Source organism: Protopterus annectens, chromosome 14.part0 (assembly GCF_019279795.1).
Source record: "Protopterus annectens isolate FY-2018-M chromosome 14.part0, PAN1.0, whole genome shotgun sequence".
NCBI classification, from domain to species: Eukaryota; Metazoa; Chordata; order Ceratodontiformes; family Protopteridae; genus Protopterus; species Protopterus annectens.
This window is the reverse complement of record NC_056748.1, coordinates 868,657,910-868,671,347: the sequence shown is the minus strand read 5'-3', so window position 1 is coordinate 868,671,347 and position 13,438 is coordinate 868,657,910. Positions and strand designations below refer to the sequence as shown.

The window sequence follows — 13,438 nt, the reverse complement described above, 5'->3', positions numbered from 1 at the left end:
CATGCAGCACCTGTTCATCAACAACATGTAGACTACATGCCCCAGACCAGATGTGTATCCCTCGCTGCTAGGTTGATACCATCTACATATCACACTTTATATACACATACCACATGCAGCACCCGCACAGAAGACCACAGTCATAATGTTATCCAGTGCAAATACCATGTATTCACATGTGGCAGGTGTCAGACATGGTAACTATTGAAGGTCACAGGTACATATGTGTATTTGGCACACACATACATCATCTGTGTCCATTGCCATTACTGGTTTAATTGATGTCATGCATTATTGTGAACAACAACCCACACACATGGGCATTCTGTGTGACAAAACACACATGGCATGTCTGGAATCCAATGCCATAACTAACTGTGCTATGACAGTAGTGAGAGATGCAGTAGCAGAGCATGCTATTTGCATTACTGGGAGATTTGCCCTCTTCTGCTGTACTTGTAGGGTGCTGACATCATCTCTGTGTAGAGATTGGAATATGCAGCAGCTGGTGTGTTGTACTGGTTGGAAAAAAGGTCAGTTTTCTCACACATGTAATTGCACACACACTACTTTCACCCTGTCCCACACACACTTGCTATTTGCAGGATTCAAACCCCTACCTAACTATGTTTTGACACTCAAGATGGACGAATTAGCAGAGTGCGCTATTCGCATTACTGGGAGGTTTCCCTTCTCCTGCTGTACTTATAGGGTGCTGACATCATCAGTGTTTAGAAAGGGGAATGTGCATCCTGTAGTGTGTTCTCCTAGTTGCCAAAAGGGACATTTCTTTCATACAGACTTGCACACACACTAACCCCCTCCACACATACTGAGCATTTGTAGGATTCAAACCCCTACCTAACTATGTTATGACACTCGAGACGGACGCATTAGCAGAGCGCGCTATTCACATTATTGGGAGGTTTCCCTTCTCCTGCTGTACTTATAGGGTGCTGACATCATCAGTGTTTAGAAAGAGGAATGTGCATCCTGTAGTGTGTTCTCCTAGTTGCCAAAAGGGACATTTCTTTCATACAGACTTGCACACACACTAACCCCCTCCACACACACTGAGCATTTGCAGGATTTAAACCCCTACCTAACTATGTTATGACACTCGAGACGGATGCATTAGCAGAGTGCGCTATTCGCATTACTGGGAGGTTTCCTTTCTCCTGCTGTACTTATAGGGTGCTGACATCATCAGTGTTTAGAAAGGGGAATGGTGCATCCTGTAGTGTGTTTTCTCAGTTGCCAAAAGGGACATTTCCCTCACATAAACTTGCACACACACCAACCCCACCCACCCACACTGAGCATTTGCAGAATTCAAACCCCTACCTAACTATATTATGACACTTCAGGGAGACGCATTAGCAGAGCGCACTATCCGAATTACTGGGCATCTGTTCTGCACCTGCAGTATTTATAGGGTGCTGACATCATTATTTCTACAGAGGTATGTACATCTAGTACTACCTGTCAGGTGAGGGATAGCATATATATGCATTTGCAGCCACCTACGTCAGGGTCAGATATGCACATCGCACTGGCAAGTTATGTTTTATACCATGCTTCGTGACCACAGGACCTGTAACACACAACACAACCAGTCCTGACCACCCCTCCCATATCCAGGACACACACTTTGCTTCCCTGGGAACAGTGCCAAGATATGCAGGTGTTCACATACACCATTCCAGTTGTTAACGTCAGGTACAGGCATATTGTGTGTGGGAACTACTCAGGCCTCTACAACATTACCCTACAGCCACTACAATTTGTGAGTCCATGTGCTATGGCAGAACCACTCACCACAGCCACAAGGGGGAATACATATTGCACCTGACCATCTACAACATGGGTACTCACTGTTCCACACCAGAGGTAGACCACCATTGTTGATATCTGACCATACCCACCTTTCCCTGGCCATCCATATCCCATCCCCACCCCCAGGCAAGGTTATCACTGCAAACAAAAGCTATTTATCAAAAGCAGACTTTACACTTGTGAAGACTGGGGTGGAAGACTTCAAAGGACCCATGCTGGGGGAGTATACAGTCCACTCTGCATAATCCTTGACAATTGCATTCTATGAGCATGTGGAAGGTTTGCATTGATCATGCTATCCCAAATATACCCATGACTGCTCCACAACAGGACACCTGTCAGATGTACACCAGCCATATATGAGCTGTCCAACAGACAGAGTGAGCTAATACATTGTAGAGCAGTAGCCCACAGAGGGAGGACATCTCTGAACAGTACCGGCACAACACTTCAATCCCTCATAATCATCACGACACAGTGTTGACAGTGAAATTGTCCAGACAATGCAGATAAGGCTCCCCTCAGTCTGTTATTGATGCCCACTTACTGTTAGAGGTCCTCAGCAACCCTCTTCCAGCACACACCAACAACATGGCTGTGGCTTAGCAAATTCAAACCCTGGGATCTCCACTGTGTCCCTGCTTGACAGAGGCATAGCACACTAGCCTCACACAGTGCCTTATGTGACCTACTTTACAATCGTACAGTAGCCTACTGTACTGGGGAGGCAGACGCCAAGCACACTCTGGCTAAGCTGTCATTCCCTAGGGCAAACAGCCTAGTGTTGACCTCTACACCCATATGTTTAATTGTCAGATGCACATTATTTGTTGCTGATAGACTGTTTGCAGGTCTTTATTGCCATAGCATTCCCTGTTTGTATGAACAACTTGTGTATCTGTGGAAGATGTTTGCATATGGGAGGGATCCACTATATCACATATGTCTCTGTAGTCATTTAACTGTGTGCACTGGGCAGATTGCTGTAATGTGGTTGGTTCCTGGAATAACACGTACAAATACCAGATATGTGTGGCCAACTGCTAAACTGAGATTTGGCCTGTGTGTGAGCATGCCCAGTTCAGCCTTCCCATAGCATGTTGTCTGACATATGTCTCATCTATCAAAGTGTGCGAGCATGCCCAGTGTGCTTTCCATATGTTGAACTCTGCAGCCCACAACATTTGTGGATGAGTGTGAACTTCAACAAATATCTCCCGTTTATGGTTGTGTGTTGTGTGTCATGTTGTGTAGTTAATGTCCACCTGCTTTGTGTGTGAACACAACAGGGATTATACTGTGCCTGCAAGGTTTGCATGGGATACTTTGCATACAGTTGTCAACATCCTTTCATACTGACCTAACACTATAGTACCGTATAGTGTACTGGTTCAATACTTTCACTGTGGTGGACAGTATCCTGGGCTTTAGTTCTATCACTGCTTTACATTTCCATAGTGAGCACAACAGCCTGATTAGGGGCCAGTTGTGCACATCTGACCATGTTGCATTATGTTCAGATATGAACTACTTAAACCAGGCTTGTCCAACATTGGTAGTGTATTCCACAACATAGGTGTACATTTGCAAACACTAGCGATGTGCCCTAGGCCATTTCTAATGCTAGTCGGAGAGTGTGTTTGTCCTTCGACACACATTGCAAGTGGAGTTTGCCATGACATATGTCATGGTTAGTATACTGTGCCTCCGTCTACCTGTGACATAACAGTGATACCCATGGTAAACCTACCATCTCCCATCCACTCATCAAGATTCCTCTTGAGGAGAATTGATGAGTGACTCTATGGATAACCTGTACTGGGAGTTTACTCATGAGTGGGGGTGGCTTCTGTGTTATGGATCATGCAGTACAGCTTGTCCTATGTATGTCAGTGCTGGGATTCAGGTCTCTCATGTGCATAGCTCACTGCCATTCAGATTGTACAAGGTGCAGCATGTTTATTGATTCCAGCTTGGACATGGCTTTATACATCAGGCACAGCTTGCCTCAGGGTGGGCAGTATGGCAGTGTGTGTAGCTGCAGTTTGTTTAATCAGGCAACACATGGCATCTGTTCAAGCTCTTTGATACTCCTAGTGAGGTACTGTTGGGGACTTTACAGTTGATGGAGGTGTCTGCTGAGGTACATCCCACAGGGGCTATTGTAGTCAATTGTAACGCTGATGAAGGATGACTGCAGAGCCACAATGACCTCCCCTTATCTAGATCTGACAACCTTCATGATTAGGTGGGTACATGGTATGTTTCTGTGAACACTACAGCCACATGTTTGTCCAATGCAGGATATCTATCACCTCGTGTCCCCAGGTCTCCCATTACATGTTAAGTACGTAATGGGTTAACACCTATGTGGTAATTGGTGGGCACTTACTGTATATCCACGGGGGTTGACTATACACTTTTCTGCAATTAGCTTGCTGACATGGCTATGGCACCAGTTGTCTGTTTCTATGTGGCCCTTCTGTGGGATGCTTGTGTCAGCTGGAGGGTCAGATATGGTGGGCAGTTTGTAGTCCTCTGCAAACATGTTCAGACACAGTCCTTCCATGTTGGCCTGTACCTATGGGACATATATACCAAATGAGGGAGGTCCCAGGACCAAGCCTTGTGGGATGCCAGTTATATCTGGTTTGTAGTCTGACATGGCTGCAGCATGTCTGACCATGTCAGTTCTGTCCTTGGTCTGGTTTGCAACCCTTCTACTGACATAGGGGTTTATATTTAAGCTGGTGAGCATATCTATAATGAACACGTTGGGTATTGTATGGAAGTCTTTTCAAGGTCCAGCTACGCTGTGTGGACCACATTGCCCAATGACCTTAATGACTGTTACAAATGAGTCAAACATGTTTAGGGGCAGGATCTGCACTTAAGAAAGCCACACTGTGTAGGGTCCAGTGTCAGTAGGTCCCCAATATCTTTATGTCTGCGGTACATGGTGATCCTTTCCATAGCTGTGCAGACCAAGCTTCTCAGGATTCTGGGGTGGTAGTTTTCAGTATCCATTCAGGCAACACCTTTGTTGAGAATGACCACTGTTGTTGTACACTGCACTTTGGGTACATATCCTGTGGTAAGGCTGACATTGAGCAGTAGTGTGATTTGGCATTCCATTTGGCATTCCATTTGGCATTCCATTCTTCATGTTGGACTCAGCCCAGGACACCATCTCATACCATTGCTGCTGTGTGTTTTGCTTTGTAGATGCTGGCTGTTACCTCAGCATCTGCAATGTCAGGGGGCCAGCAGTCTGCTGGGATAGATATTTTGCATTCTAGGGGGGGGGGGGGGTTGCACTGCACCTGTCAGGATGTATGTTGGCAATATGTGTGTGTGTTTGGTATGTTGTTTGTAATATTTGTGTGATTCAGAGCATATCTGTGAATTCCCAACATGGTTCCTACCATCAGTTGAGGAAGCCTTGGGATTATCCTTAGTGTCCTGTACAATTTGTATCTTCATAGGTTCATAGGTTCATACTAGGCTATCCACCCTAGGGCATTTGTAAGCCTAGCCAGAGTGTGTGTGGCTTTCACCACCCCTTGCTATGTGAATATTATGGCCATTTATGATTTGCTTTGCTGTGCCTCTGTCTGGACGTGACACAGTGAAGACCCCAGTGTAAATCTACAATCATCCATCCACTTGGCAAGATTCCTGTTGAAGAGTGTCAGTGAGGGGCTCTGCCTAACATGGAGTGGGATTCTGTTCCAGGGTGTGGGGAGCCTCTGGGTTATGTATCTGTCCCTCCAGCACATCCTATTTCATTATGTGTTGAGGTTGACATCTCTCACTCTCACAGCTCCGATGGCTTTGAGTTTTCTGGGGTGGAGCATGTCCATTACTCCTGTGTTGGACATTGCCTTGTACAACAGACATACAATGCCTCTGTGTAGGCAGTATGTGACTGCATTCAGCTGGGGTGTCTACAGCCAGGCAGCATATGACATATATTTGAGACCCTTTATCCTCTTGGTGAGGTACCTTTGAGGTCTTTCTAACTGCTGCAGGTGTCAGCTAAGGTACATCCCAAATGAGGCAGTGTACTAGATTATGGGTCTGATAAGAGAACAGTATAGGGGCACAATGACCTCTGTTGACGTAGATGTGAATCCTTTCATGATACGGTGTCCAATATAGACAGTCTTCCTAGCCACATTGGCAATGTGAGTGTCAAATAACAGGTTACTGTCCACTTGTGTCCCTAGGTCCCTGATTACTCCTTCCATACATAATGGTTTACCACCTATGTGGTAATTTGTGAGTACCTTGTTTGGTATTTGGTGGAACATTCATACTGTCCAGTGTCTTCCGGATGGCTGGGTGGGGTTCCTGTGTGTGAGAGTGTGGTCTGTAGCATGCTACAGACTGTATAGCAGTCTTGCCTATGGTTAGTTGCACATGGGTGGACTCCAATGCCTTGTGCATTGTCAGTTACCTGGACGTATGGGTGTCTGTGCTGAATATGGATACTCACCCTCCTCTTATGTTTTGTTCCAGGTTTTGGGGCCATAACGCATGATATGTGGTATAACCTGGTAGTGCTGGTGTGCTGTCAGGAGGCTTGCAGCAGGTTTCTGTCACTGCACAGACATCGATGTTCTCCATACTGGGGAGGGCCTCGGGAGCATGCATATTGAGGTTTACACATCTGGCATTGGTCAGCATTACCCTTATGTTTCTTTCCACTTATGTTTTCTAGGGTGGTGGGTTAGTCTTTTCAGCCTTGCCTACGAAAGGCTCTATGGAGGTGGCAAAAGCCTTATCCAATATCCAGACGCCCAGGGTAACAGGTGCAAGCCATCCCTGGAACAGCTGCGTGGCTTGTCAAGCATGACATCCCAAGCAGACAGACATTGGATCCCCTTGGAATAACACCAGTAATTGTGCCACTTGTTATAACTGATCATTCTGTGTTTGTACTGTGGCATCATTCTTGGTGAGGGTAGGATGCTGCAAATGGTCAGTGTCATACCGGCCTGGACTACATAATCGGAGAGCTCATCTATGTCTCTTTTCATGTAGTCCGTGGAGGTACATCTCAGGTCATTCACACCAGCATGGACTATGACTGCATCATATTTCTACTTGCTTTGGGGTGACCTGCATACTTGTGTTATGTGGCGTATTGTAGCAGCCTACAGGCAGCTTACTGTACCCTTTCACTTGTTCAGTCTGGTGTGCGGGACAGCAACGTGTCTCACTATGGAGTCACCTATTACAACTGTATCAGGCATGTTGTTTCTCCTTCTGGCCTGTGACTGTTTGGCACACCAGCTTTGTGTACTATGTGTTGCATGTGCTATGTTTGGAGGTTGTTTGATTGGGTATCTGCTTTGGAGGCCTCTGTTGGTGTGGTGTGTTTGTAATTCAGGCCTCTGGGAATGTTTTTCTGTGTTTATGTCTTTGGTTTGCAGTTGTGATAGGTCTATGTGGGACTGGGTTTGTGGTGTGTGTGGTTACCTTCTTCTCCTGACTAGTTTTGGGAATACTGAGTTGAGGGAGCTCAGCCTCCAGTTTGGATAAATGGTTGCATCTCTCACATATATTTGTATTTCTTGGGGGGGAGTTGAGGGTTGTCTGTGTACTTGGGGCAGGTGTAACATTGCCTCAAGATTCACAGATTCAACTTGTTGTAGCTGGCCTTAGTGGATTGTATGTGTGGACATATTTTATTGCCATACTACTGATCAGTGATTACTTCTTTTTTTATGTTTGCTCTATCATGTAGGAGCTTCCTCATTCTCTTGCATGGTTTGGTAATGGCTGGAGTCCACCATGCCAGATGCCTGCGTGTATGGCATTGTGTCTTGTTTTAATTTAGGATTGCATAATCCAAGCATTCATGGCAGTGTTCATGGAATTCCTGTATAACAGGTTCTGAGGTGTGGCCCATATTTTGCACCTGCACAGGGCCTTTAATGGATTCCACATCAGTTTGGAGGAGTGCAACCTTTGCTTTACACATGTTTTTCACTGTGGTTTTCTGGCCAGGGACTGTGGTCAGGATGTGTATATCCAGTGTGATTACTCTATGGTCTGATCTTACCAGTGAGCAATACACTTCTCATCTTGCCATCCAGTACCCATGTTGCTGATTATCACATCCAGTATGCTTACCCCTCTTGTGGGAGTGGTACGTTGTTCCTGGGCATTTTGGTTTATGGATTCTATGAACTTTTGTCCTACAGTGTTGGAGCTAGTATAATGCTCCCAGTCTATGTCTGGGTATTTTCAGTCACCCAATATAATGTGGTTTGGAGGACTTGATATATTCATGTATTCCAACATAGGCCAGGTGCAGTTTCTGGTGTTGGGATGGTAGTCTGTAGCAGGCTATAAACTGGGAGGCAGTTTTAGCCACTATTACTTGACCATGGCTAGTCCATGCTGCTTCTTGTTGTGGTACCAACATGGGGTGTAGTTATCCTTGACAATTATTGCTAGTCACCCTCCTTTTGTAGCTTGTTCCATGTTTTGAAGCTGTAAAGCACAGTATGAGGTGTAACCTGGTAGTGTTAGGGTGTTGTTGTGAGCCTTGACCCAGTTTTCTGTTACAGCACAGATATCAACATTCTCCATACTGGGAGAGTTTAGACTGCATGCATCTTGCTGTTTAGACTTCTGGCATTGGGTAGCATTACATCTAGATTCTTATCCCTTCTGATACCTATGGAGGTAGGTTTGTGTTTTGAGCCTTACCTATTCAGGGCACGCTGTGGGTAACAACAGCCTTTGCCAGTATCCATATGGCCTGCACTGATAGGTGCACGCCAGTCCTAGCAGGTGGAGCATCATGTCATGCTCAGCATGTCATCCCAGGCTGGCACACATTGGATCCCTTTTGACTAACTGCAATACTTCAGCCAATTATTGCAATTGATCATCTCATTGTCATATTGTGGCATGATGCTTGGTGAGGGTAGGATTCATAGATTCCTAGATTCATAGATTCATAGATTAGTACTAAGCTAACTGCCCTTATGAGCCATTGTAAGCCTAGCCAATTATCCCTTGTGAGACTCAAACCCTGCACCTTGTGTTTGTAAGCCAAATACCTTAACCATTAGGCCACCCTCCCAACCCCATGAACAGATTTCTTGCATTGGCTGGGATTCAAACCCGGATCAACTGCTTGAAAGGCAGCTATGCTCACCACTATACCACCAATGCTGGATGTTAGTCACGGTCCTCAGGTGTGCATATAGTACATGGTGTTACATTACTTAACACATGGCATTCATGCCTCAGGTGGTGCTGCAGGGCTGCCTCTGTTGGATGCACATATTACACTCCCTGTACATGTTTGTGAGCAGGTCATGTCATTTTAGGCATCCCTGTTATTATTTGAGTGAGTCAGAGGGGGTATCATTCCCAGGGTTCCTACTGAGCCAGTGTATGTGCTATGTATTGCCTCTTTGCCAAGGCCAGGGCATACTGGGCATGCCTCCTTCTGCCTACTGGGGCAGGCTCAGGTTGTTCCTCCTCCGAGTCACACTCTGCCTGTGATGGCCTTGGCAATGGTGGGGGGCTGTTTGGCCCACCCCTATGCTGGTCCTGCTGCAGCTGTTTTCGCAAGATCATATTATGTAGCATAGCACATACCATGACAATTTGGGTACATGTAGTTGGTGTGTACTGCAAGGCTCCACCAGATGTGTCCAGACACCGGAACCGTGACTTGAGCAGCCCAAACACACGCTCTATTACATTACGTGTTTGTGCATGTGCCTCATTATGGCGTTCCTGTTCAGGTGTGTGTGCGTTTCTGATGGGTGTCATCAGCCACGGCTGCAGTGCATAACCTGCATCCCCCACTAGGTGTCCGTGTGGGATGTTCCCATTGGCAAATGTCTGGTACAGCTGCGTCAAATGCCAGATGTGGGAATCATGGTAGCTCCCAGGGCAGCCAGCACACACATTCAGTATTATGCCCTGGGCATCACACACGACCTGGCAGTTGATGGAGGGGAAGCCCTTGTGGTTAATGTAGGCCCTACCCCACTCACTGGCTGATGCTTTGATGCGTATGTGCGTGCAGTCTATTGCACCCACTACCTCAGGGTATTCCGCTATTTGCTGGAAGAGACGCATATTGCTGGCCAATACCTCACGGGCATCGGGGAAATATACATGATCACCGACATGTGCTGACATGGCATCCAGGAACTGGTGCAGTACCCTGGAGGCTGATGCCTGTGATATCCCCATCATATCACCAGTTGGTCTTTGGAAGGTACCTGTTGCTAGTATTCTTAGGCCAATACATACCTTGGTTTCCACTGGGATGGGTTCCCCTCTGTTGGTTCTGTGTGTGAGGCGTGGCCTGCACAGCTCAACTATTTGCTGCAGGAGCTCTCTGTCCATTCTATAGCGCTCTACTATCTCCAGCTCATGTAACCCGTGGTAGGTGACCCTGGGCCTGTACACTCTTCTCTGTCTCCTCACTGTGGGTTGTCTGGCACCATCTGCATTGTCACCATCCTCAGCAAGTCGCCCATGTCTCATTATGACAGCTATGGCAGCCCCTAACATTTCTGCTCTGAGTTCAGCTTTTTCAGTTTTCATGTCTAATAGCTTACTCCTGTCTTGCAATGTCTCTTGAGAGAAACATCCTGCACTGCTGTTTGCAGAGTTTTAAGTGCTGGGCTGGGCTACTATTCTGCCTGTGTAATTGCCTGCTTCTAATTGTTTTCACCTGCTAGTTCCAGCAGTATTCCCTGCTAGCTTCCTACAAATTTTGTTGCTTCCTTTTTCCTTTCTGTTTCCTCGGGGGGGGGAGCAGTGTGCATACCAGCAGAAACATGCTCACAGTGGCTTACACGCATGCACACATGCTTACACTGTTCAGAATCTGCTTATTCCGGTTAAAACGTGTGCACACCAGCGCAAACAGTTATAAACATGTACCAACAGGCTCCCACATGCTCAGTCTGCCTTACACGTGCGCACACTGTCCTACTCGCGCTTCATGGCGCGCACACGTGCACATGCACGCCCAGCAAGAAACTTTGGTATAGGCAACAGTGTACACCTTCCATTTCTTGACTTTCCCATGCTTATGTTGTGGCACTCCTCTTTCCATGATATGTGTCTGACATCTGTCATGTAACACTGACCTCTAATGAACTGCATTTCTTTCTGCCATTCCCCCCTGTGATGTCACCTATCTCCTACTCTGTTCCTCCCCCTTATGTAACTCTTACACTACTCAGAACCTGCTTATTTGCTATGTGACAGTGGAATTCAGTATCCTAACACTCATTTGCATCAGATTTCCTACTAATGCTTAGTTACATGTCTTAGACTCAGCTTCCCCCCTTAGCAACCACTAAACGGTGGCCATATTGTTTTTAGTCTGCTGGTCCCTGCATTGTAAATCCATGTATTGCATAAAACCCACATTTGTGGGTTTATAACCTTCATTTTTATGTTTTATATAGCGCAGCCCATTTGAGCAAGGCTGCGCTGCGTTTAAACACCGGCGATCGCCGAAAAAAAATATTTATTTCTCATATTTGCATCGGGGTACCTTGCCAATGGCCACATATTTGGCCATTGGCATGCTGCCTGACACATATGCACCCTTTATCTGGAGCTGACATGGCTCCATTGTGTTTTTGCATAAACTTACTCAGTTGTCAACTGAGTACATTTCTGCAGCTAAAACGGCTATTACACGGGCTGCTTTGGGCTTCCTGGATCGCTAATCTACCTCATTTGCATGCTATTCGGCTGCAAGTGAGGTGATTAGCATATCCACGCCCACTCCGTATAAGAGACGTTTTAGCTGGTCTCTTACATGGACTTTAGGGCTGTTCCTGGATCGCGAAGGCTGCATGGAGTCTTACACTACTCTTAGACTCTGTGCAAGCCTTCATGAATCCTGCCCTGTGTGTTTTATTCCCATAAAGGCAGAGGTAGCTTATAAATGCCTAGCTGAAATGTCTGATTTGGATACAGGACATCATTACTCTTTTGGGAAAACTTGGCTAGAATTAGAAAGATTCCCCCAGGTCATTAGCCTAGTAACAATCTATGAATCTATCGTAGTATTTACATATACGTATTTCCGCATATTTATTTACCCATGTACTTACTTATCCTAACACTCTGCTTATTACCTGATGTGTAGATATTTTTTGATAAATGTATGACTAGAAGTGTAGATATTTTTTTTCACTATCCTACCCACTTCGTCTTGTAATTAGTATGATCATAACCATGTCATTAAGCATTTATCACCATCTGCATAATAAGTTAAGAAAATGCTGCCCCAATCAAAGATAGGGGAAAAAAATCAAATTTCGCACACTGCAAACTCGAACTGCATCCCCCCCACACACAAATCGTCTACCTAAATCAAACCACTATTGAAAATGTTTTCCATTGCGATAAAAGTAAACAAACAAACAAATAAACAAATAAATAAATAAATAAAACTGGACCTGCAAACAGACAATTAGAAAATAGCATTCCTAGAAGAATGGGCAATGATCAATAAATCTGTATTAAGTTTACAGTAATAAAAGTATAAATACATTATAAAACTAACATGTTCTGATGTAACTCGCAGTTCACTAATAAAATAATAGAAAGTATTAATCGATACTGTAAAAAATAAACTGTATGAACAAAAGCAGAAACCCACCCATGAAACATCCCATTCATAATATCTTAAGAATAGGTAATTCTGTTTTTAGGAGATAACGTATGCATTTAGTGCATCCATTGAAATGAATAACAAAAAATAAATGCAGGAAATTTAATAAAATAAAAAATGTAGGTCTGTGCTTTGCATACTGAATAAAATATGTTCTGTAGGAAAACAGCACTCATTTTCATGACTTATTGCTTTGGAATTCCTCTAGGAACTCACTAAATCCCACAAGTACAGGATATTTCATACATCATGTATCAGGTCCACCCATAATTCTAGGCATCTGATCAAAGCTATTTTTCTATAAAATAAGTGGCCCATATAGAAAACTGTAAAATAAGTTAAAAAATTAGTTGAAATGATGAAATAAAAATATTACGCTTATACATTCAGATGCATGCACATCTCTGCACATAACTCACACACACACACACACACACACACACACACACACACACACACACACACACACACACACACACACACACACACACACACACACACACACACACACACACACACACACACACACACACACACACACACACACACACACACACACACACACACACACACACACACACACGCACACACACACCAACACACACACACACACACACATCAACACACACACTCACACACACACATCAACACACACACACACACATACAAACCAACAGACACACACACACACACACACACACACACACACACACACACACACACACACACACACACACACACACACACACATACATGCAGACTGGCTTATGCATCCGTGCTTGAGTAAGATGTATCAGTGTCAGTGACTAGAAACAGCACACTTGCCTTTCGTAGTGAAGGATCCAAAGACTGTGGGTTTTATTCCCATGCTAGGTACTATGATTTCTTTTTTTTTTCAAAAAAAAAAACACTGCAGTG

The 13,438-nt window shown here is 45.0% G+C and overlaps 1 non-coding gene across 1 annotated transcript; it reads right to left on the bottom strand.

Annotated features, from left to right (window-relative positions):
* Positions 1–8,958: 8,958 nt before the first annotated feature.
* TRNAE-UUC lies at positions 8,959–9,030 on the bottom strand. The gene has a single exon. It is a non-coding gene; the product is annotated as a tRNA-Glu (tRNA).
* Positions 9,031–13,438: the final 4,408 nt, after the last annotated feature.